The sequence below is a fragment of the Staurois parvus genome, unplaced genomic scaffold (assembly GCF_062004578.1).
Source record: "Staurois parvus isolate SC_StPar_1 unplaced genomic scaffold, SC_StPar_1.0 ptg000299l, whole genome shotgun sequence".
Lineage (NCBI taxonomy): Eukaryota > Metazoa > Chordata > Amphibia > Anura > Ranidae > Staurois > Staurois parvus.
In genome coordinates, this window is record NW_028318095.1 from 23,545,267 (window position 1) to 23,566,784 (window position 21,518).

Here is a 21,518-nt window from a genome sequence, read left to right on the forward strand (position 1 = left end):
TTGAATCTGTCCAATTCGATAATATATCAAATATATAGGAATCTTCCGGAAAAACTGCAAAATGATTCGAGTACACTCGGACCAAAAAATCTATGAATTGAATGCCAAAGAAATTAAAGAAATTCTAAAAATTGAGTCAACATAACAAATATGGCAAAAGAATTCTTCAATGAACAGATACATCTGGAAAAAAAACGAAACAAAAATTTCCAGCTTGCACATGTCTATTTGTTACTAATAAATAATAATAATCAATTTCTGAGTGTGGTTTTATCAGGTGGGGGTGGAAAAGGTGTACACAGTTGGGTGTCATATACTGTATGAAAAGAAGAAAGAAGCACCTTCTTCACTGTTATTTTTTCACGAATTTTTATAAGACATATCACAGACCATTTTTTGTGTGTGATTTTAACCACTTCAATACCAGGCACTTTTACCCCCTTAATACCCAGACCAATTTTCAGCTTTCAGCGCTCTCGCACTTTGAATGACAATTGCGCGATCATGCAATGCTGTACCCTAAGTTTTTTCCTTTTGTTCACACAAACAGAGCTTTCTTTTGCTGGTATTTAATCACCACTGGGTTTTTTTTTTTTTTTTGCTAAATTAACGAAAAAAACCTGAAAATTTTGGGGAAAAAAAAACACGTTTTTCTTTGTTTCTGTAATAACATTTTGCAAATAGATACCGTATTTTTTGCCGTATAAGACGCACTTTTTCTTCCCCAAAACTGGGGGGGAAATGTCAGTGCGTCTTATGGAGCGAATATGGAGCGGCCGGTCCGGTATTTCCACCGCGGCCGTGTCAGAATACCGGGCCGGCCGCTCAGCTCTGCAGCGGGACCTTACCTGTTCCTCTATCCAGCGGCGTGCTGTCTTCCGGCTTCTGTAGTGTGGGCACTGGGCATGACAGCCGGGTGCCAAGTGCGCATGTGCAAGAAGCGGTGCTTTTTGTGAATGCTAAGGCGGTACCTGGGACACATGACAGATCCCAGAAGCCACCGGACCAATCACAAAGCACAAGTGCTTCTCGCTCATGCGCACTGGGCACCCGGCTGTCATGCCGAGCACCATTACAGAAGCCGGGAAGACAGCGCGCGGCTGGATCGAGGAACAGGTAAGATCAAACAAAAACTCTGCAGAAGTAAGAGCGGGTACCTGTCAAATTCAGGTACCCGCTCCCCACCTCCCCAAAGGTCAGCAGTCATCTGTACTGTCCGCAGTCTCTGGTCATCCCTGTGCTGTCCGCAGTCTCTGGTCATCCCTGTGCTGTCCGCAGTCTCTGGTCATCCCTGTGCTGTCCGCAGTCTCTGGTCATCTCCTGTACTGTGTCTGCAGTCTCTGGTCATCCCTGTGCTGTCCGCAGTCTCTGGTCATCCCTGTGCTGTCCGCAGTCTCTGGTCATCCCTGTACTGTCCGCAGTCTCTGGTCATCCCCTGTACTGTGTCCGCAGTCTCTGGTCATCCCTGTACTGTGTCCGCAGTCTCTGGTCATTCCTGTGCTGTTCGCAGTCTCTGGTCATCTCCTGTACTGTCCGCAGTCTCTGGTCATCTCCTGTACTGTCCGCAGTCTCTGGTCATCCCTGTACTGTGTCCGCAGTCTCTGGTCATCCCTGTGCTGTTCGCAGTCTCTGGTCATCTCCTGTACTGTCCGCAGTCTCTGGTCATCCCTGTACTGTGTCCGCAGTCTCTGGTCATCCCCTGTACTGTCCGTAGTCTCTGGTCATCTCCTGTACTGTCCGCAGTCTCTGGTCATCTCCTGTACTGTGTCTGCAGTCCATTAGTTCAGAATTTTTTTTATCCTGTTTTCTGCCTCTAAAACCTAGGTGCGTCTTATGGTCAGGTGCGTCTTATACGGCGAAAAATACGGTAATTGTCCTTCATAAATTTAGGTCAAGATGTATTCTGCTACATTTCTTTGGTGAAAATAACCCAAATAAGATTTTATTATTTAGTCTGTAGTAAAGTTATAGAGTTCCCAAACAATGGTATATATCAGAAAATTGATCAATCCTGCTGTACTGACAGCCAATCTAATTTCTTGAGGCCCAAAACAAAATATCAGGATGGTACAGATATCCCCCAAATGACCCCTTTTTGTAAAGTAGACAGTCCGCGGTACTTAGTAAGAGGCATGGTGAGTTTTTAAAAGTTGTAATTTTTTGTCATAATTTTTGGAAATTTAAAAGTTTTCAATTTTTTTTTTTTTTTACATACTGTCACCAGTGGAGTACAGCATCATCATAACTGGTGTGGCAGTGATGAGGAACACTGAGTGGTGACAGTACAAAAATAAATTAATTAAATGATATTTTTAATTTTTTTTACAATTTTTTTTCCATAACACACTGTAACCAAAGTGTCAGCACCTGCAGTAGTGAGCCCTTGTAGATACCCAAACTTGGGGTTCCCCAGGGCACAGAGTCTAAGCCCCAACCTGCTTCTTCACCAGAGTTCCTGATGGTGGGAATGGACTTGCAGCAAGCTGGGACCAGGTCACAGTCTCCAGGTACACCCAGTTGAAGAGACCACTCAAAGGAGCAGAGTACAATGAGAGGAGACAAACGGAAATCCAATAGACTAGCCAAGGTCAGGACAGGTGGAAACCAAGCACAGCCAGAGACTGCCGCTGGGGTCAGTACACAAGTAGCCACTGGCACCACTCAAACAACTAGGGCATTGCTCAGGCAAAGTGGCCTAGACTGAACATGTCTTATATAAGCAGGCAAACAAGGAGGCGGGCCAGGAAGTGATGGAAGGGAAGGAAATAAAACCCAGAGAACAGCAGACAACACCCATCAATGAGCACAGACAAACACATGTGGAGGGATCAGGAACAGAACTACAGCAAGGAGGTAAGAACACAAACATGAAACTGCAGGCTAACTTGTGACACAAAGTAGTACAATGTTACCATAGTAACTTTGTACTACTCTGGGGAAGTGATCAGTTTATATATTTTTTTTTTTGTTTTTAAGCTAGCATTTAACTGAATTAAATCAGTTCATTGAAGTTTTTTTTTTTTGTTGTGATTAGCTGTGATTGGCTATAGCTACTCACATGACACAGATGGACTGTGAGTGGCCCAGTCTGTCCTATGTGATCACTGTGACCAATCACGGCTAGTGACGCAATTGTATACAATGGATAGCATGAAAGGAAGCCATCCATTGTTTACAATTGTCATGTGACCTGCTGTGAGTGGTCACAGCGGTCACATGGTACTGGTGCGGCCCTGCGGGCATGTGCGACCCAGGAGGATGCCATATGACACCCACCTGGATTGATGAAAGTCAGCTGTCATTTTGCTATTGGCTGGGTGGGAACTGATTAATACAGATCTTTTGGACTTATAGTTCATATATGGTGTTGTGATATTTATTTTTTACATATTTCACATATTAAGCGCTGTTCTTAAGTTGAAGCAGGAAGGTGTGTGACTGAAGGTTCTCAGGTACAGATCCCCCTCCAGCAAGGAGAACAGTGAGCAGCACAGTAATAACATCACCAGAGGTGGACTGACCATTTGGAAACTCGGGCACTTCCTGAGGGCCCGGGGTGAGTAGGGGGCCCCATGAGATGCCGCTGGTACCTTTTTCATAGGCTTTTTTGAGTTTGGGCAAAGACACAGGGGCCCCATGATCCCCTATTGCCCGGGGGCCCCATGAGTTGTCAGTCCGTCCCTGCACATCACTAAATCTCAATCTAAATCGTATGTGACTTGCAGGGATTCAGATGATCTAACACAGCAAATATAGAGTTATGAGGTGCAAAGCATAGGAAGTGCCTAGACACAGGACATGCATACCCCCAACTTTCATAATTTCTCTACCAAGGTACATTTATAAAAGACATTGCATACAAATTGTTAAATCAAGTGTGGCATTGGCTTCAACAGCTGGCAAAGGGCTTTCTAATAAAAGTGATCCAGGCAGGTCTAGATAGATAACAGATGGTTAGATGGACAGAAAGATAGATAATGGATGAATAGAGCATTAAAAGACAGGTGGACAGTCAGGTGGTATTTAGACAGATAATAGATGGATAATAAAAAAGATACATAGAGAGATTGATCTAAAACGGATGGTTGGATGGATGGATAGATGAATTAGTAAAAAAAATGGTGAGATAGACAGAGGGATAGATAATGGATGACAGAACAATAAAATATAGATTGATACACTGATTGACAGATGAATAGAACATTAAGACAGAGGACAGAAAGATTCTAGATGGATAATTTTATAGACAGACAATAGATCAATGGATAGGTATTACAGATAATAAATGGATGGATCCTAGCTCGATGTACACATACAAGGTGGCCCGTACTTTGCTCTGTGTGGTGATTCTATCTCTGTATATAGACATTCACACGTCGTGTAATATACAGTACGGAGAATATACTGTCACTGGTATAAAGCTCCCACAATGTCCGTGTGTGCTGTCAGTAATGTGAGTCCTGTAGTGTAGGAGGGAGGGATCCTGGGTGGGGAGGTGTTCTGTAGATCAGCCATGTCCCGATGTCAGGCTCCCTCCCGGGGATCTCTGTGTGCTCCGTTGTGTGATGCGCTCGGCCGCCTGTAGAGGGCGCAGGCTGAGTGCTGTAACCCCGGAGCTCCCACAAGTTGACTTGGCTGAAAGTGACGCAAAGATGTGTGAAGGAGCCCCTTGGCAGTGGATTTATCTGCAGATCAGACCATGTGAGGGGGGTTCGGTGTACAAAAGCTGTGTAGGATGCTGAGTGCTGCACTGAGCCGCTGACAGCTCAGCAGACAGGTGAGAGGAGGGAGTCCCACTGAAGAAGCAAGCCTCTGATAGCTGGCAGACAACACAGGTAACTGGTGTCATGTGTCACCTCTGACATCTGTCTCCTCTCATGTCTGTCATTGTGCTCTGTACATGTAGGGATGTTCATGTGTACCTCTCCATAGTGTGTGGCTGCCAGCTCTGCCAGGGAGCCCTGGGATCAGCTGAGCTCTGTGGACTTCATGAAACATTTCCCAACTTTGAGATGTCCTGCAGCTGAGAATGTCTTCATAGAACATTGTGTAAGGAGCATGGATTGAGTGTTTTATAACACAGCACAGCACGGGAACTCCAGAGAAAGTTATTTATCTACATTATATTCTATTATCTATTATTATTATTATTGTTGGCTTTGTTATTACAAAGTGAAATTCCAGCCATGTGCTTGTTATAGTGAATCAAGAGTGATCGGAACATAAGAACACAGATCCCTGTGTCCTTATTCTGCCATCCCTATAACAATTCACTCCTGGGTCCCTTAGGGGTCTATTTATAAAGCAGTGAATGTGACTTTCACCAAACATTCTTTGCTGAAGGATCTTCCAGATCCATGTGTGACAGTTATTGATTCTCCATCAGAGAATGTTTGGTGAAAGTCACATTCACTGCTTTTTAAATAGAACATCAATCTCTCTTCTGCTTCTGAAAGGGAGTGAACTCTCACACCATTTTTTAGCTATAATATTTGTATTATGACTGTTATTGGTTTTGTTATTACAAAGTGATATCATAGCCCCGTGCTTGTGATAGTAAATCAAGACTGTGATTAGAACATCACTGGGAGTTATCACTGTATCCTTAATCTTTCATCCCTGTAACTATTCATTCACTTTATTCTATTATCTCTATTGTTGTTATTGTCTTTGTTTTTACAAAGTGAAATTCCAGCCATGTGCTTGTTATAGTGAATCAAGAGTGTGATTAGAACATAACACAGATCCCTGTGTCCTTATTCTGCCCTCCCTATAACAATTCATTCCTGGGTCCCTTATGGGTCTATTAATATAACAGTATCTGTGACTTTCACCAAACATTCTCTGGTGGAGAATCTTCTAGGTTCATATGTTTTAAATTACGGTGATTAATTCCCCACTAAAGAATGTTTGGTAAAAGTCACATTCATTACTTTATAAATAGATCATCCGTCTCTCTCTTCTTTCTGTTACACTGAACAGACATGTAGCAATAGGAGTGTTCTAGGAGAAAGTTGTTTCAATGAGAGTAGTATCTGGAAGAAATCCATAGCCTTAAATTCAGTGAACACATGATCAGTCATGGTAGAAAGTTTACTGAATTTTGCCAAATCAATTTTTTTTTTTCTTAAAGTCGAAGAGTGATATCCAATCACACTTGTATTTCCACTCAAATTATTTTATTACCAATCACCTTTATGATTGATCTGTAGTCTATAGTAGATGTACAATGAGCCAGCTCTTTCAACTCTTCTCTCTCTGCTCTCTTTTTCACCTCTTTCTGCTAGATTTCGCTTTCACCATTCTATCTTCATTCTGTTTTCTGTTTTATCTGATTTTTTTTTTTTTTCTACTCTCTCAGAACTTTCCTGGTATCTGTGAGCATTAACTTTTATTAAATGTCCGTGAGATGAGAACTCTGATACAGTATATTAGGCAGCACCATAGCTTAGTGGTTAGAACTTATACCTTGCAACTCTGCGGTCCTTGGCTTGAACTTTATAGCACTAGGGGTTCTCGGTTTGAACCTTGCAGCACTAGGGGTTCTCGGTTTGAACCTTGCAGCACTAGGGGTTCTCGGTTTGAACCTTGCAGCACTAGGGGTTCTCGGTTTGAACCTTGCAGCACTAGGGGTTCTCGGTTTGAACCTTGCAGCACTAGGGGTTCTCGGTTTGAACCTTGCAGCACTAGGGGTTCTCGGTTTGAACCTTGCAGCACTAGGGGTTCTCGGTTTGAACCTTGCAGCACTAGGGGTTCTCGGTTTGAACCTTGCAGCACTAGGGGTTCTCGGTTTGAACCTTGCAGCACTAGGGGTTCTCGGTTTGAACCTTGCAGCACTAGGGGTTCTCGGTTTGAACCTTGCAGCACTAGGGGTTCTCGGTTTGAACCTTGCAGCACTAGGGGTTCTCGGTTTGAACCTTGCAGCACTAGGGGTTCTCGGTTTGAACCTTGCAGCACTAGGGGTTCTCGGTTTGAACCTTGCAGCACTAGGGGTTCTCGGTTTGAACCTTGCAGCACTAGGGGTTCTCGGTTTGAACCTTGCAGCACTAGGGGTTCTCGGTTTGAATCTCAGCCAGGATACTACATGCATGGAGTTTGCGTGTGTTTCCTCCAGGTACTGCAGTTTCCTCCTACATTCCAAACACATGCTGGTAGAATCATTTACAAGTGTCTAAATTGGCTACGGCAGGGCTGGATAAATACCTGGAGCCAGGTAGCCAATACAATTTAAAAATTACAGCTGGTGCCTAACTTATGAGGTTTACTCCAGTTAATGGAGCTGGCTCCGAAAAAAATGTCTGCTGTCTCCTGGATTGGACAGACTGGCTTCTAAATCCTGTAAAACATTGTCCACACCTAGGCTATGCACATGTGTTGTCACTTTCTGCATGCAGGTCCCAAGCCAAGCAATTGGGGAGGGTTGAAGAAAGACCTGGATACCTAACTCTTAAAACATTGCTAAGAAAATTCTATGGAAAACAATTTCAAGCATTTAATGTCCAGAGAACTGGCTAATAGAATTGAAGAGTTGGATATGTCCAAATGGAAATATTCATTGTTATTAGTAGTGGTAGTGATATTGCACTGTTTTGTCATTCATAGACTTAGTGGTACTACAGAACTGTTTGTGATGTTTAGTGTTCAGGAGCCAATTAGATTCAGACTTGTTCTGGAGAGTCTAGACAACTGGCTGTTATTGGGGGAATATTGACAGTTCTTATTTTGGACACTTTCTAATTCCTCAGTGATATCATAGATTTACATCTATATATCATCACCGGTTCATATTACAATGTTTAACCTAAGCTGTTTCCAGTTGCTAAAATTTTAAATTGTAAAAGCTGACTTGTTTTCGAAGGTTCAACTCTTTTTTTACCTTTCACTACTTAGCGAAGCACCGACCTGAACCAAGTACATGCATATAAGGTTCCAGGACCCTTAATATGTACAGAAGATGCACATTTTGTTCCTGTAACTAAGTAGTGAAGCAAGGATAAAGATGGTGGTCCAGGGAAATGCACCTTCAAAAATAAGTCAGCAGTGGCAGTACTCAGATTTCTATTCTAATAGGTTCCATGTCTCATCAGAAGTTCCATACAGCTGGATAAAAAAATGTAGGAAAATAAATCCTATACCCCAAAGCTTTGTCTTGAGTTATTAGCCAGGCATGTGGAGGGTGTTTGTCCTCTAAAAGTTCACATGGGTCTGCATATGATTACCGGTTATTGGAATATATCTACTTGCACTGTCTTCCCTAGCTTTGATCTTCAGGTGTAAGAGGTGTAATGAAGGGGAGACTGGGAGCTTTATCACAAATGTTATGTCATTACTTGAGAATTAAGCTGTGAGTCCAGAGAACAGCACATCTGCCTAAATGTTCGAACAGATGCAATGTGCCGTATTCCAGGATGCCAGGCATATTTTTATGTAATTCATTTAGTACAGTGCTTTGGGTATTTCACTCTGATTAAAATACTTAAACTCTTCAACAAAGAGAAAGCAAAGCTTTTAAAACTGAGTATTATCTGCAACAAAAATTAAATATTTTCCATTTAACTTGCAAAACTCATTTTTAATACTTTAGTAGAGCACTTCCAGATGTATTTTTTACACTTTTCCTAAGCTTCTTTCATTTTGTTATGTGGAAAACATTGGTCTCTGGTTTACAAGATTTACCATTTCTTCCACAAATCCAGTTTTATTAACTTGGGTCAGTTTTTTAAAGAAAAGGAATATAAAGTCTTTGTCGTTTGACAAATTGCATTCCTTAAATTGCATAAAATAAAAATCTGTATTTTCAAAAAGCAGCATTAAAGTTGCTAAGATTTGCATTATAATCCTCTTCCCATAATATGGTATAATTGTACAAAAGAATGTGCTCCCCCAGTACGATTCTATGTTGGTTTGTTTGGTGCAACAGATGCTCTGCAAACCAAAGAAATATGTACTTGTAGCCTTGTCATTGTCGTGTGTACCATAAGAGTGGAGCAGATGTTTTTCATTCTTATACATATTACATGACACTTTATAGCAGTCTTTCTCAATCTTAATATGGAAGAACCCTTGAGAGGGTTTCAGGTCTCAGGAAACCCCTGCTTCTAATTAAGATGTTTACTGCTCACTTCACATTAGTGTGAACAGTAGGTTGTAGATCCAAGAATAAATAAAAGAATAAGAAATGTGGTGTACTTAGCTTTTTTTTATACCCAGGGCTGTTCTATACAACAATAATATCTTTAGTAATAATAATCAAATTAAACAAATATTAGTGATGGCCAACAAAGAATTTCAAAAAGAGGAAATTGTAGGGTTCCCTAACATAGCCAGTGGAAAAATAAACTTTAATATTGATTGGAAGTGGAGAAATGCCCCCTTTACAGTGGTGGTCAGTAAAAGCCCCTTTTACACTGGTTGCCAATGGGGAAAATGATCCTTATATTGTTGGTCAGAGGGAAAAATGCCCCCATACAGATATCTGAAAGATCATTGGTTATCTGAAAGGCAGAAATTGGTTATTGCTCAAGCAACCCCTAATAACTTCTGTAGGAACGAACCCTAGTTGAGAAAGGCTGCGTTGTAGTGTTTATATATAGTCTTTACCTTAGTCTGCCCCTGAAATAGTTCAGACTGTGGTTTCTATACTAAAGAGGGCGGAACTGATTCATGTATCTTTCAAATCTTGTAAATGAAAGATCAGGGGGTCATAGTTTAGAAATCAACTATATTTCCCTGCTAATGTTCAACTTTACTGAAGACATTACGGTACCAAGAACGGTTGAGTTATGAGCACACACACAGACAAATGAGTAGATAGAAACTAAGAGTTAATTGATTTGTAGTCCCTTTGACAGTGGAAAGTATTTCAATACAAGTGTTAGACTATCTTTGATAGTGGAAATTGGATAAGCCCAAATTCACCCCAAAATTGTTTCCGATTTGTTGGACACCAGTCGGGTTGAATCACTTCTTATATCTCTGAGAGACCCCAGAAATTAGATTCTTTCATAATAATTGTCTTTTGGTTTCCGACGAAGCATAGTGAAGATGTCCTACTCTCACATTCAACTTCTGCTGTCTTCTTTTAAATCTGTTATGCAAAATCCATTAGATTGACATGACACCATTATTTCACTTTTCAGGGGTAGCAACATTCAGATTGAACATGGAATTGTGGTGGTCATAAATCTCTAACATCTGATTAACACTTCCCAGGAAAAAACTAAATATGTATCAGGGATAGGTAGCCTGTGAAAATGATTTAATATAGGATTCAGTATGATACTATGGACATTTTTCATTTTTGTTTAAAAATTGGGTACATAAGTGATCCACAACTAGAGCACGTTTGAGTTTTTTTTGTTTTCAGATCCGTTTGATATTCCTTTAAGCTACCTTTTTGTGTTGCCTGGCCTTAAATGACGTCTGATAAGCAATAATCCATTGGTGCAGTTACCTAACTGATATAACTGGCTTTTTAGGGTTATTCTTTGTTGTATTTCATACATAGGCTTGCCAGTACCAGTTATATATGAATGTGTTTCAAAATCAGTGGAGGATCTCTGCATTAGAAAATAAACATAGGGAAGTGTCTTTAAAAGTTTTACTTGTAGGATATATTCTAAAAAAAAAAATATGTATTAGTGTATTGCCAAATAAAGAAACTGTAGTTTGGCAATTTTAATAATGTTCTGTGTAACAGCCTTTTGTACCTTATGATCACGATCAGACACTTTTCTTAATAAACTCATAGATATTTGGGAAAAAGGGAATGACAGAAGTTGCTTAGCTTAACACACATACTGTATGTGACTATGTTGTCGTCGTGTTTTTTTTTTTTTTTTTTTTAATACAAATGAAGAATAATAGTATATTTGTGTGCATGCTTTAAAACGTCTCTCTTTGGGATATATCCTAACCCCTGACTCTTATTAAAGTGTTTATTCAGTAAGGTAGTGGAACATGGAGTAATCCAAAGCAATAAAACTATTTATTTTACTAATTAATGAACTAATTGGTTGGTACTGATTAACTAACTTTGTCCTATGTGATTAATGGTCAACATAATTGGCTGAAACTTTCTAGTTTGAGCCTGTCCAGATTGTCTTGGTTGTCTTGGCTTGGTATTGATTGTGTGAGATTTTAAAAATTGAGCCCATCCAGAATTCAGATTTCAGTAGTAGGTGTAAATTAATGAACTAAATCATGAATTGATATCACATATTTTGCATAGACTTCACAAGTTAAATCTCCCTACTTGTATATCTAATTCTGTACCCGGTTTCATGGAGTCTTATCCTGCTGCAACGGTTGGGGGGGTCATCAATCTTTGTAATGAGAGAGTGAGGACCTCCTCCCCTTGATATATCATGTGGACAGACCTGGAAACCCACCTGCCAGCATCCCTAAAATATATAAGCTGGAGGGGTGATTCAGTCAACTGGCATCAATCCCAACTAGAAATATCAGTTTTGAGTTCAGTGAGTGGCCTCTCTAAGCCTGCCATAGGTTACAGTGAGAGCTATGATTCCAATAGTCCTAGAGAACTTTACCTTATACACGGTATGTGCGATGCACTTTCAGATCACTCCTGGCATTGTGCACAGTTTAAACATTTAACAGAAGCACAATATTTTACAATCCTCTATCAGCAATGGATGAAGACAGATAATTAATTATTCTGTAAAGTTAAAATAAGAGTTGTGGTAGAAAAGGTCTGAACAGCTGTATTCGAAGACCTGACTAAAGTGTATGTGACGCACCTGTTCTGGAGAAGTGGAGACGTGTGATATGGCGTTTTCATGGAACTACAACCATAAAATAGATGTTAACCTGGACACACATTCTCTGTCTACTCCATATGCAAAATCCACACATACCAGGCAGCTCTGCAACACAATCATTTCAGGATCTTTTCTAGCACATTGCTTATCCTACTAACCATTCCTGACTTACCAAGGTCTGCTCCTCTCTATGCAATGGGTGCAACCATCCACCAAAAGATGTATCTGAATGGAGATAGAGATATTCTCCACATCCTTGATGACAGGTTCTGTACCATTTTGATAGCTGACTGCAACTTATCAATATATACAACCCCAATTCCAAAAGAGTTGGGACTCAGTGTAAAATCTGCATAAAACAGAATGCAATGATTTACAATTCTCAAACTTATATTTTAGTCACAATATAAAACATAAAATATATTACATTTTTAAACTGAGAATGTACCATTTCAAGAAAAAAATAAGATCATTTTGAAATTGATGGCAGCAACACATCTCAAAAGTTGGGACAGGGTGACACAAAAGCTGGCAAAATAAGTGGTACTAACAAGGAATAGCTGGAAGAACAGTTTGCAACTAATTAGGTTAATTGGCAACAGGTCAGTAACATACTGGATATAAAAAGTGCATCTTAGAGAGTCAGTGTCTCATAAGTGAAGATGGGCAGACGTTCACCAATCTGTGAAAAACTACGTCTAAAAATTGTCAAACAATTTCATACAACGTTTCTCAATGTAAAATTAAAAAGGCTTTAAATATATCATCATATTATCATCAAAAGATTTCAAGAATCTGGAGAAATTTCTGTGCACAAGGGACAAGGCCAAAGCACAATACTGGATACCCATGATCTTCAGGCCCTAAGATGCCACTGCATTAAAACAGACATGATCCTGCAATGGACATTCAGTGCATGGGCTCAGGAATACTTCCAAAAATCACTGTCTGTGAACAGAGTTCGCCATGCCATCTAAAAATACAAGGCAGAGATCTATCATGCAAAGAAGCCACAGCTGAACACGATCCACAAATGCCGCCATCTTCTCTAAACCAGAGCTCTATTAAAATCGTCTCTTGCAAAGTGGAAAACTGTTCTGTGGTCAGACGAATCTTAAATTTGGCATCCTTTTTGGGCATGGGCACCACATTCTCCAGACTAAAGAGGAGAGGGACCTTCTGCACCCAGTTCAAAAGCGTGCATCTGAGGGTATGGGGGTGCATTAGTGTATGGAGTGGGCAGCTTGCCCATCTGGAAAGGCACCATCAATGCTGAAATACTGTATATTCAGGTTTTAGAGCAGCACATGCTCCCACCCACACAGCTTATTTTTCATGGAAGGCCTTGCATATTTCAGCAGGACAATGCTGAGCAGTTAGAATCCTAAATCAGGCAAGAATGGAACAACATTCCTCTCCCAAAACTCCAGCAACTGATCTCCTCAGTTCCCAGATGTTTAGAAGAAGAGGGGATGCTACACCATGGTAAACATGGCCTTGCCCCAACTTTTCTGAGACCAGATCTTATTTTTTTCTTATAGTACATTTTCTCACTTTAACCATTTGATGTTTTCTATTTTCTATAATGAATAAAATATGGATTTATGCAAATCATTGCACTCTGGTTTTATGTAGGTTTTACCCAGCGTCCCAATTTTTTTTAATTATAAGTAATATATTTTTCTTTCCTATTTGTGGCTATGAAGGGGTAAAGGAACCATAACATATAGGACCTCTTCCTTGTTTTCTCCAATCTCCATTTTTTCCAAAAGCAACACCAATACAAGAGTATTGTAAAGCTGATTGTTATTCAGATTGAGTTGGACATTAAACATTTGATTCAGTCAAAATGAGAATTTGAGTTGAAACATATTTGTGAAATACAGCCTACCTGCCTGTGTCTTCAGTTCCCACTCCAAGCATACTGTAGCTGACCCTGAAATAGGAGAAGTTGGGGAAGCCTGACCTGAGCATTGACATTCTCTGTTACTGTGGTTCTGTTAAAGTGGTTCTAAAAGGCAAAAGGTTTTTACTTTAAAGCATTCTATGCATTACAGTAAAAAACCTGCTGCATACAGCTCCCCTCCTCAGTTCCCACTTATATTTACATGATCTCGACCCAGTGTGGTGCACAAGAGCAGCTGCTCTCTCAGCTCTCTCCCTTTTCATTGGCTTAGAGATAGCAGCAGTGGCCATTGGCTCCTGCCAATCACAATGAGTCAATGGACACAGTGCAGGGCTCGGGAACAAGCACACAGGAGTGCCCCCATAGTAAGGGGCTGGCTATGGTGGCACTGAGCAGGGGGGAGGAGTCAGGGGCACCAGCCGAGGGACCTGAGAATTGGGGCTGCTCTGTTCAAAACCATTGCGCATAGCAGGTAAGTATAACATGCTTGTTTGTTATTTTATCTCTGATCATTATAAACACAAGACTTGAGGCCAATTCTACTTGGATCTGGTGATCTGCCTACCACACTTCTTACAGGTGTCTTGTTGCCAGTAAGAGAATGTCAATGCTCAGGTATTCCCGCTTCCCCTAATGAGGGGTTCTTGCTGCCTCCCAAACAAGAACAAAGATGCTTTGAACAGGGTCATATGAGAGGTGGCTGGAGTGTTGTCCTAAAAACACATGAGAGTTTGTAGAATCTAGCTGCTTGTATAACTCTTAGGACCCACTTTAGTCCTTTACAACATGTTGCATGCATTAACCCGTGCCAGCAAACACAAATGCTCCTGCGCTTGGGGACGGACTCGATGCAGGCTACAACCACATTAAGAATGTCCTGGAACATGCACACCTTGCTGCCCTCAAATGGACCGGGGGAATCCAAATATACTGAATGAGGAAAGAACAAAGGGAGGGCGCAGAGGCCTAGTGCATTACCATAAAAAATGTTTAATAAGAAATAAAATAGGTGGTGTACTCACAAACGAGAATAAAGTCAAGGCACATCATAAAAACAGCTGGGTCAACACCGCGCTGAGTAACAGTCCGCAATAGGGAGTGTAGACATCCAATAGGTTGACGCGTTTTGAGGACTTGCCTCTTCCTCATGCAAATGAAAAAACAAAGGGCGCACCAACCTAGTGCATTATCGTTTAAAAATATTTATTGAGAGAAAAAGGTAAGTATCATACTCACAATGGACATAAAAAACACAGGCATATCACAATGAACAAAGGTGTTCAATCCAAACAGCATCTGAGTCCATACGATGGAACCTTGGATGACCAACTACCCTCAGGGGCTCTGAGGAAGAGGCTGAGTCCTCGAAACGCATCAGACAGCTGGTCATCCAGGGTTCCATCGTATGGACTCAGATGCTGTTTGGATTGAACACCTTGTTCATTGTGATATGCCTGTTTTTTATGTCCATTGTGAGTATGATGCTTACCTTTTTCTCTCAATAAATATTTTTAAATGATAATGCACTAGGTCGGTGCGCCCTCTTTTTGATTTTTTCATTTGCATGGAATGTTCTGCTTTGCCTTCTACTTTCATCCCCTTTTACATAGTCACAATTGAAATTCCCAATTTATTGATTCTACATGTCGGACAGTGGATCAATTGAAGAGTTCTGGCAGGGATATTTTATCTCTGGAATCCCCAACCGGTACGAGATGCCGGTCAGTGTTCTGCCATGCTTTCACACATACAAAGCCAAATCACCAGGTCCAAGTGGAATCGACCTTTAATACCTGCATTGTTTATAATCATCGCAGTGATCATTAAAATGACAAACATTTATTGCATGTGATGAGCTGAACTGCCACAAACTGTGTGCCCTGTCTGTGCAAACAACTCATGTCTCATGTAGAGCAGTCCTACATAAAGGAAGCCTGGAGTGGGGGAATACAATGTTTAGGCTGCTATTGCTGATATCTACATCTGAAAACACCATTTGCTTAATTGTTATACTGATCCAATGACTGTAATATTTTTAAAAATTAAGTATGCAAAGCAGGAGTTCTGACTTAATTTGCCATGTATTTATTTCAGCCAAGTGACTCAGAAGGTGCTGAAGTTAGACAGCCAGGCAACTAGTATTTTCAGAAGAGTCAGCAATGACAGCCTACATTTTTCTTCCAGAGACCATTTACATCTGTGTGGTGCGCTTATGCACGTGCATCATGTTGCTGATTAAAAATTGGGATTTGAGCACAGGTATATCCTTCTTTTTTTTTTTTTTTTTTTTTTTATCTTGCTCACACAACATGCCACAACGCATTATGGTGGGTCTCCATGTACAATGCAACACGTTTGCCTTAGTGCAGGCATGTCCAAAGTCCGGCCCGCGGGCCATTTACGGCCCGGGGGTCGGTTTAATATGGCCCTCCAACATCCCTCCCTGCTCTGTGTAATGTGGCCCTCCCACGGCCCTCCCTTCTATGGCAGACAGTCTTCTGCTTGAGAGCAGAGGGCAGTGCGCATGCCTGACTGCGGCGCGTTCTCCCTGGTCTGTGTAAATGCGGCTGTCGCACGGCCCTCCCTTCTGTGACAGTCTTCTGCTTGAGAGCAGTGCGCATGTGTGACTGCGCCGCACTGGGAGCGACAGAGGGCGGTGACGTCAGGGCCGGGCTTCCAGCGTGAAGTGTGTTTCTCTTCCCCTCCTGGCTGCCGAGCAGAGACTTCAGCTCCAGCTACCTTTTTCACCCTTCACATTAGTGCAGGTAAGCTTTTTTTTAAATTTATTTTCAATACATTGTGAAAACTCAGCGGTCAGTTGATCTTCATGTTATGAAATGAAAAGTATGTCGTTTGCAATTAACTTGGCATAAAATAATTTATTTGCATTTAATTGTAATGGTTCAAAGAATGTTCGGCCCTCCACCATGTTCACTTCATCCAATCTGGCCCTCTTTGAAAAAAGTTTGGACACCCCTGCCTTAGTGTATTGAGGTGCTATTCAGAATAAATGGCACTGCAACGTGTCAATGCGGTAATGTGATACATAAAGGTAAATCAGCCCTTAGTAAAGGTTTCCTATTAGCCCATATACACGAGCCTACACTGACTGCTGGCTGCTGGAAAATGCAAATCGCTGCAAAATCACGGTACCGCGGTTGCTGCGTTTTGACAGTTTTGATGTGTTTTGCTTTTTCCCACAGTCGGTGGTCAAAACGTTCCTATCCTGAATGCGATTCTTCTGCATTCAGGAGAGGGAGGTTTAGGGCTCATGTACACTGCAGCTGCTAAACTGACGTTTAGGAGCAGTTGAGCATTTTTTTTCAGCAGCCCCTGAACTCTGTTTTCCTATGTTCATGGACACATCATTGTTTACAGTAATTTACAGGCATTTTCTTGAAAGCACAAAAATCGCGTTCAGAAGTAGTTTACCTGCATATCAAATGCTTGTAAACGTGTGTAAATGCGTTTTATGTGCATTTGCATTTAGACTTTTTTGGCTGGTCCATCAACTCCATAAACTCCATAAAAGCTCTAACTTCAACTCCATAAAAGCCTGTGTCCATGTACACATAGGCTTTTAGCAGAATTTAGGAGCTGCCACGATTAGGTGAGGTTAAACCTCCCTCGCCTGAACGCAGAAGAATCGTGTTCAGGATAAAAACGTTTTGACCGCAACCATGGGAAGGCGCAAACGCAGCAAAACCACAGCAAAAAGTACCTCGGTTGCCGTGTTTTGCCTCAATTTGCGGTTTCCCGTGGCCGGTGGTCAGGGTAGGCTTGTGTGCATGAAGCCTAAGAGAACCAACCATAACCATCTGATTTGTGAGTCTGTGAAAGCCAAAAACAGCCAATAAAATCTGATCGTACACATTCACTTATCTACAACTTCCAGCCTTGGTGAAAAAAAAAATATATTTTTACATTGTAAAACTATTAACAGTGCTCAGTATCTATTTTTTCACAATACATGTACTTGTAAAATTGTTACAATTTACTTGGATATCGTAAAGAGTAAGAAAGATGTTAGGATGTAAACTGATGCAATGCACAAACTATGGAAATAGCCCAGGGCGTTGAGCTTTACCCAGAGATGCCAACTGTTTGTAATTTTCACAGCAGCCTGTAAAGTAGAAGGAAATTAAGGTTGTCTGCGAAGTCACTAAGAAAAATGCCAATTAAAAAAATATAGCTTTTCATCGTTCCTGTCTGCTTGTCTTTTCTTTCTCTGATATTTGACTGATTCCTCTGTATATCAGTCTGTTGTAGAAGAGCCAACTAAAGTAAATGTAAACCCAATCCGAAAAATCTCATTTGTAATGTATTAATGTAATTATTCTTTGGATTTTCAATTCACAGCTTTCTTTTAAAATACTACCAAGTAATCCTGCCATAGAGGGCCTACATTGTTTGGGCATCTCTTGGTAAAGGGTGACAGCGCTCTGTTCCTGTCTCCTATTTACGCTTCTGTGTTGTCACCCTGTCATGTGCTTCTAGAAAACACTAAGGGGTTTATTTACTAAAGCTGGAGAGTCCAAAATCAGACACCCTTCTGCATAGAAACCAATCAGCTTCCAGGTTTCATTGCCAAAGCTTCATTGAACAAGCTGAGGTTAGAAGCTGATTGGTTTCTATGCAGAAGGGAGTCTGATTTTGGACTCTCCAGCTTTAGTAAATAAACCCCTAAGTGACCAGCCCTAAGCAGAAATAAACTCCTTCAAATAAAAAGTTTAAAAAATTGATTAAAATTGGCCCCAGTAGCTTTTAGGCATAAGGCCTGCTGGGTAGCTGTGGCACCATGCAGGGACTAGATTTATATTTTCTGCTCCATAGGCCAGTGGTTTTGTGCTGTTCATTCCTGGCCCAGTCATCATTCTGAAGCTGGGGCAGTGAGAAAAACAGACAGTTTTCCCACTCTGCATTAGAAGAAGTTACTCTGCTAGAAGTTATGAATAGGACAAGCTGTCCCCCTACTTTGCTAGTAACCTTTCATTATTTATATGTCAGCCACATAATATGTAGATAACTGTGTTCCCCTGTCCTGGCAGCCCTTCCTCCTTAGGCCTTGGCCTAAGGCCTATGTTAGCCAGGCAGAAATCTGGCCCTGAGTGTTAGACACATCAATAAACCGTGAATGCAAGAACCCTGGCGGGCCTGCCACTCTGTGTCACCTTAAATTACACCCCAACTGAATGAAATTGAGGTTGCTAAAGCGCTGTTTATTATATCAATGAAAAACAGGGCAAAGTAGTAAGGGACTTTCATGGCACCAAAAAATATTAATACAAACTTAAAGCTTAAAAAGTTTTACAAATTGATATAAAACACCGTACATACAAGTGCATTTGTTTAACCAGATGGGGCTATTTTTCTCCCACTGTTTATTATAGACATTAGTCATTTTTTAAATAAAATACTGTTTTGGCCTTTTTTTAATTGTTGCATATCAGCGAGAGAGCATGTGGGCATTTGAGAGAGCATGTGACACGGTGACAACGCAGGAGAGCAAATTGGTAGCACTACCCCCTTAGGAATTGCAAAGATTTTGGTTCCCCCTATAGTCCTGCACAGCCATGCAACAAGCATCTTCATACAGACTTGCATACACGAGTCAATAAACAGTCCTTAAGCTTTGATGTTTGTAGTTTTATTAGGGGAATTCAACTTGGATGGGGTTTGGGGTGTATGGAATGCTCAATGGAACTGGAATGGAGGACAAACTTCCTGGCAACTATGTACAAGTTCACGATAAAGAATTCTCTTTTGGAGAGCTCTCCAAGCTCTCCTGGTGTACCACCCCAGACCCAAATAGATGCTCTTCTTTACCCAGCTGTCTGGAGGAATCCCTGACCAAGGGGATCCAGTGTCTGCTACTTGAAAGGGTTACCAGTCCCAGAAATTGAGCTAGTCTGGTTTCCCACCAGAATGCTCCTTCCCCTTTCTGGCCCAGGGGGTGCACGATTACTCGGTTCTTCTCCTGTACTGCCAGTGAGTTGGTGGCTGCTACCAGGCCTTCTAGCTGGGCTGCTCCTTCCCTGCTGCACAGGTGGTCCTCACTCTGGGGGCAAGCTTTCCTAGTCCTGAGCGTTCCTCATTCCAAGCTCCCAGCCTCTAGGTAGCCCCATCTTACTGAGCCCCCTCACAGGCTTCTACATCTCTTCCTCTCACTCCATCTTCCACTTGAACTCTCCTGCAGCTGAGCAGGCTCAGATACTCTTAAAGGTTTGTCCTGGCCCCTTGCCAAGCCTCCTGTTGGAGATTGGTCAGGATTGGCCAGGAGTTCAAATTAGCCACTCCTCAGATCCACCCACTGCTTCCAAACCTCTAGAGCTCTAGAGCAGGGGGAGGTTCCAGAGAGCTGATCTGCAGAGCCTCTCAGCTCTGACCCAAACTTGACCCATCTTGACTATCACACCCAGACTGCTTCTCAGCCCTCCTCTCTAACAATCAACACTAAACCTCCCCTTGCTACCTAGGAGGGTGCTACACATGTAATATGTTGCTAATTTGGGGGGGCTGTTATACTGATGACTGGGATTTTTATGCTACAGATCAGCATAGAGAGACTGAACAGTTTGTCATTAGTTAGCACACCCATTACAACATACACCCATGAGTTACCACTTTGTGAAGCAGAAGAACAACTATTTAATATACTGTAGCTTACCAATACTTAGAAGTGGTGGCTGCATTAGTTTTCATTTTTCAGGCTAAGAACAAGTAAAGAAAAATACCTGAAATGCAGCATCCTTGTCACTTTCCCTGAGTTGAACAGATCAAAACCATTATTTTTCTTTTATAAACTACGAATCCCATAATTTCCCATGTAATGGAGGTGAACAAAGGCCAATCTGTGCTTGATTAGCAGCAGTAGAGGCCACGGGAGACACTGGGGAGTCTAACAGACCCTTGATATCTCCATAAAGAGGACATATCGTGCCCAATGCTATCACATGGGGGCTTGTTGGCCCTCTTGTAACAACAATAAATATAAAAAAATTTAAAAAGGCAAAAAAAATAAAATTTATAATATAACAATTTAAAAAAAACAAACCACAAATGCAAATACATTCATAGGGCACACATGTGCATGTAAAACCAGTTTCCCCACGTATGTTATATATCAACGTCAGAGTGAGAGCAGTCATTCTCTTGTTTTTAATTTACACTAAACTAATGAGCTGTAAAGGCATATGAAGCGCCACCTAATAATTTTTGGTACCATAATTTTTTGCAATTTTGAAATCGTATGCAGTTTGGGGGTTTGAAACATTTGCTTTCTATTTGCTCTACAGTACCTTATTTTATTTTCTAAAAAAAATTATTTGATTATTTGTGCAACATAAGAAATTGCTTCTGCCATCATTTTTATTATACATGACATTTGGGTTCAGAAAATATATAATGTTCTAGGGGTTTAAAGTTATCGTAGATTTTAACATGTGTATGAAAAATTTAAAATTGCTATAGAGGGGAATTGATTAAATACACTAACTGCTCCATTCTCTCCATTTTAATATGGACCCCTCATTTAGTTTTCATACCCCCCAAATTAATGGCAAATTTTAAATTTTTGGTCTGATTTATACTATCCAAGGGACTAAGAGGGAGCCAGTTACTAAGGGCTCTTTCACACGACTCCACTGAAAAAAAACGCATAAGTGTTTTTGATGTGTTTTCTGGTTGCCCGACTCATGGCCATGTGACTCGAAAATCACACCAAAAACATAACCGCAGTTTGTTTTCCATTCATTATAATAGGGAGATGTGTTTTGGGTGGTTTTATAAGCATGCACCAAAAATGCAGGACTTTTAAAAAGGCATAACACCCG

The 21,518-nt window shown here is 41.1% G+C and overlaps 1 protein-coding gene across 1 annotated transcript in view; it reads left to right on the forward strand.

Annotated features, from left to right (window-relative positions):
• The first annotated feature begins 4,653 nt into the window (after window positions 1-4,653).
• The window catches only part of SLC6A4 (solute carrier family 6 member 4), a 136,201-nt gene continuing 119,336 nt past the window's right edge, over window positions 4,654-21,518 (forward strand). Inside the window, exon 1 of the mRNA XM_089683042.1 lies at window positions 4,654-4,835. The gene's annotated coding sequence lies outside the window, so the exon portion shown is untranslated. The remainder of the gene's footprint in view (window positions 4,836-21,518) is intronic.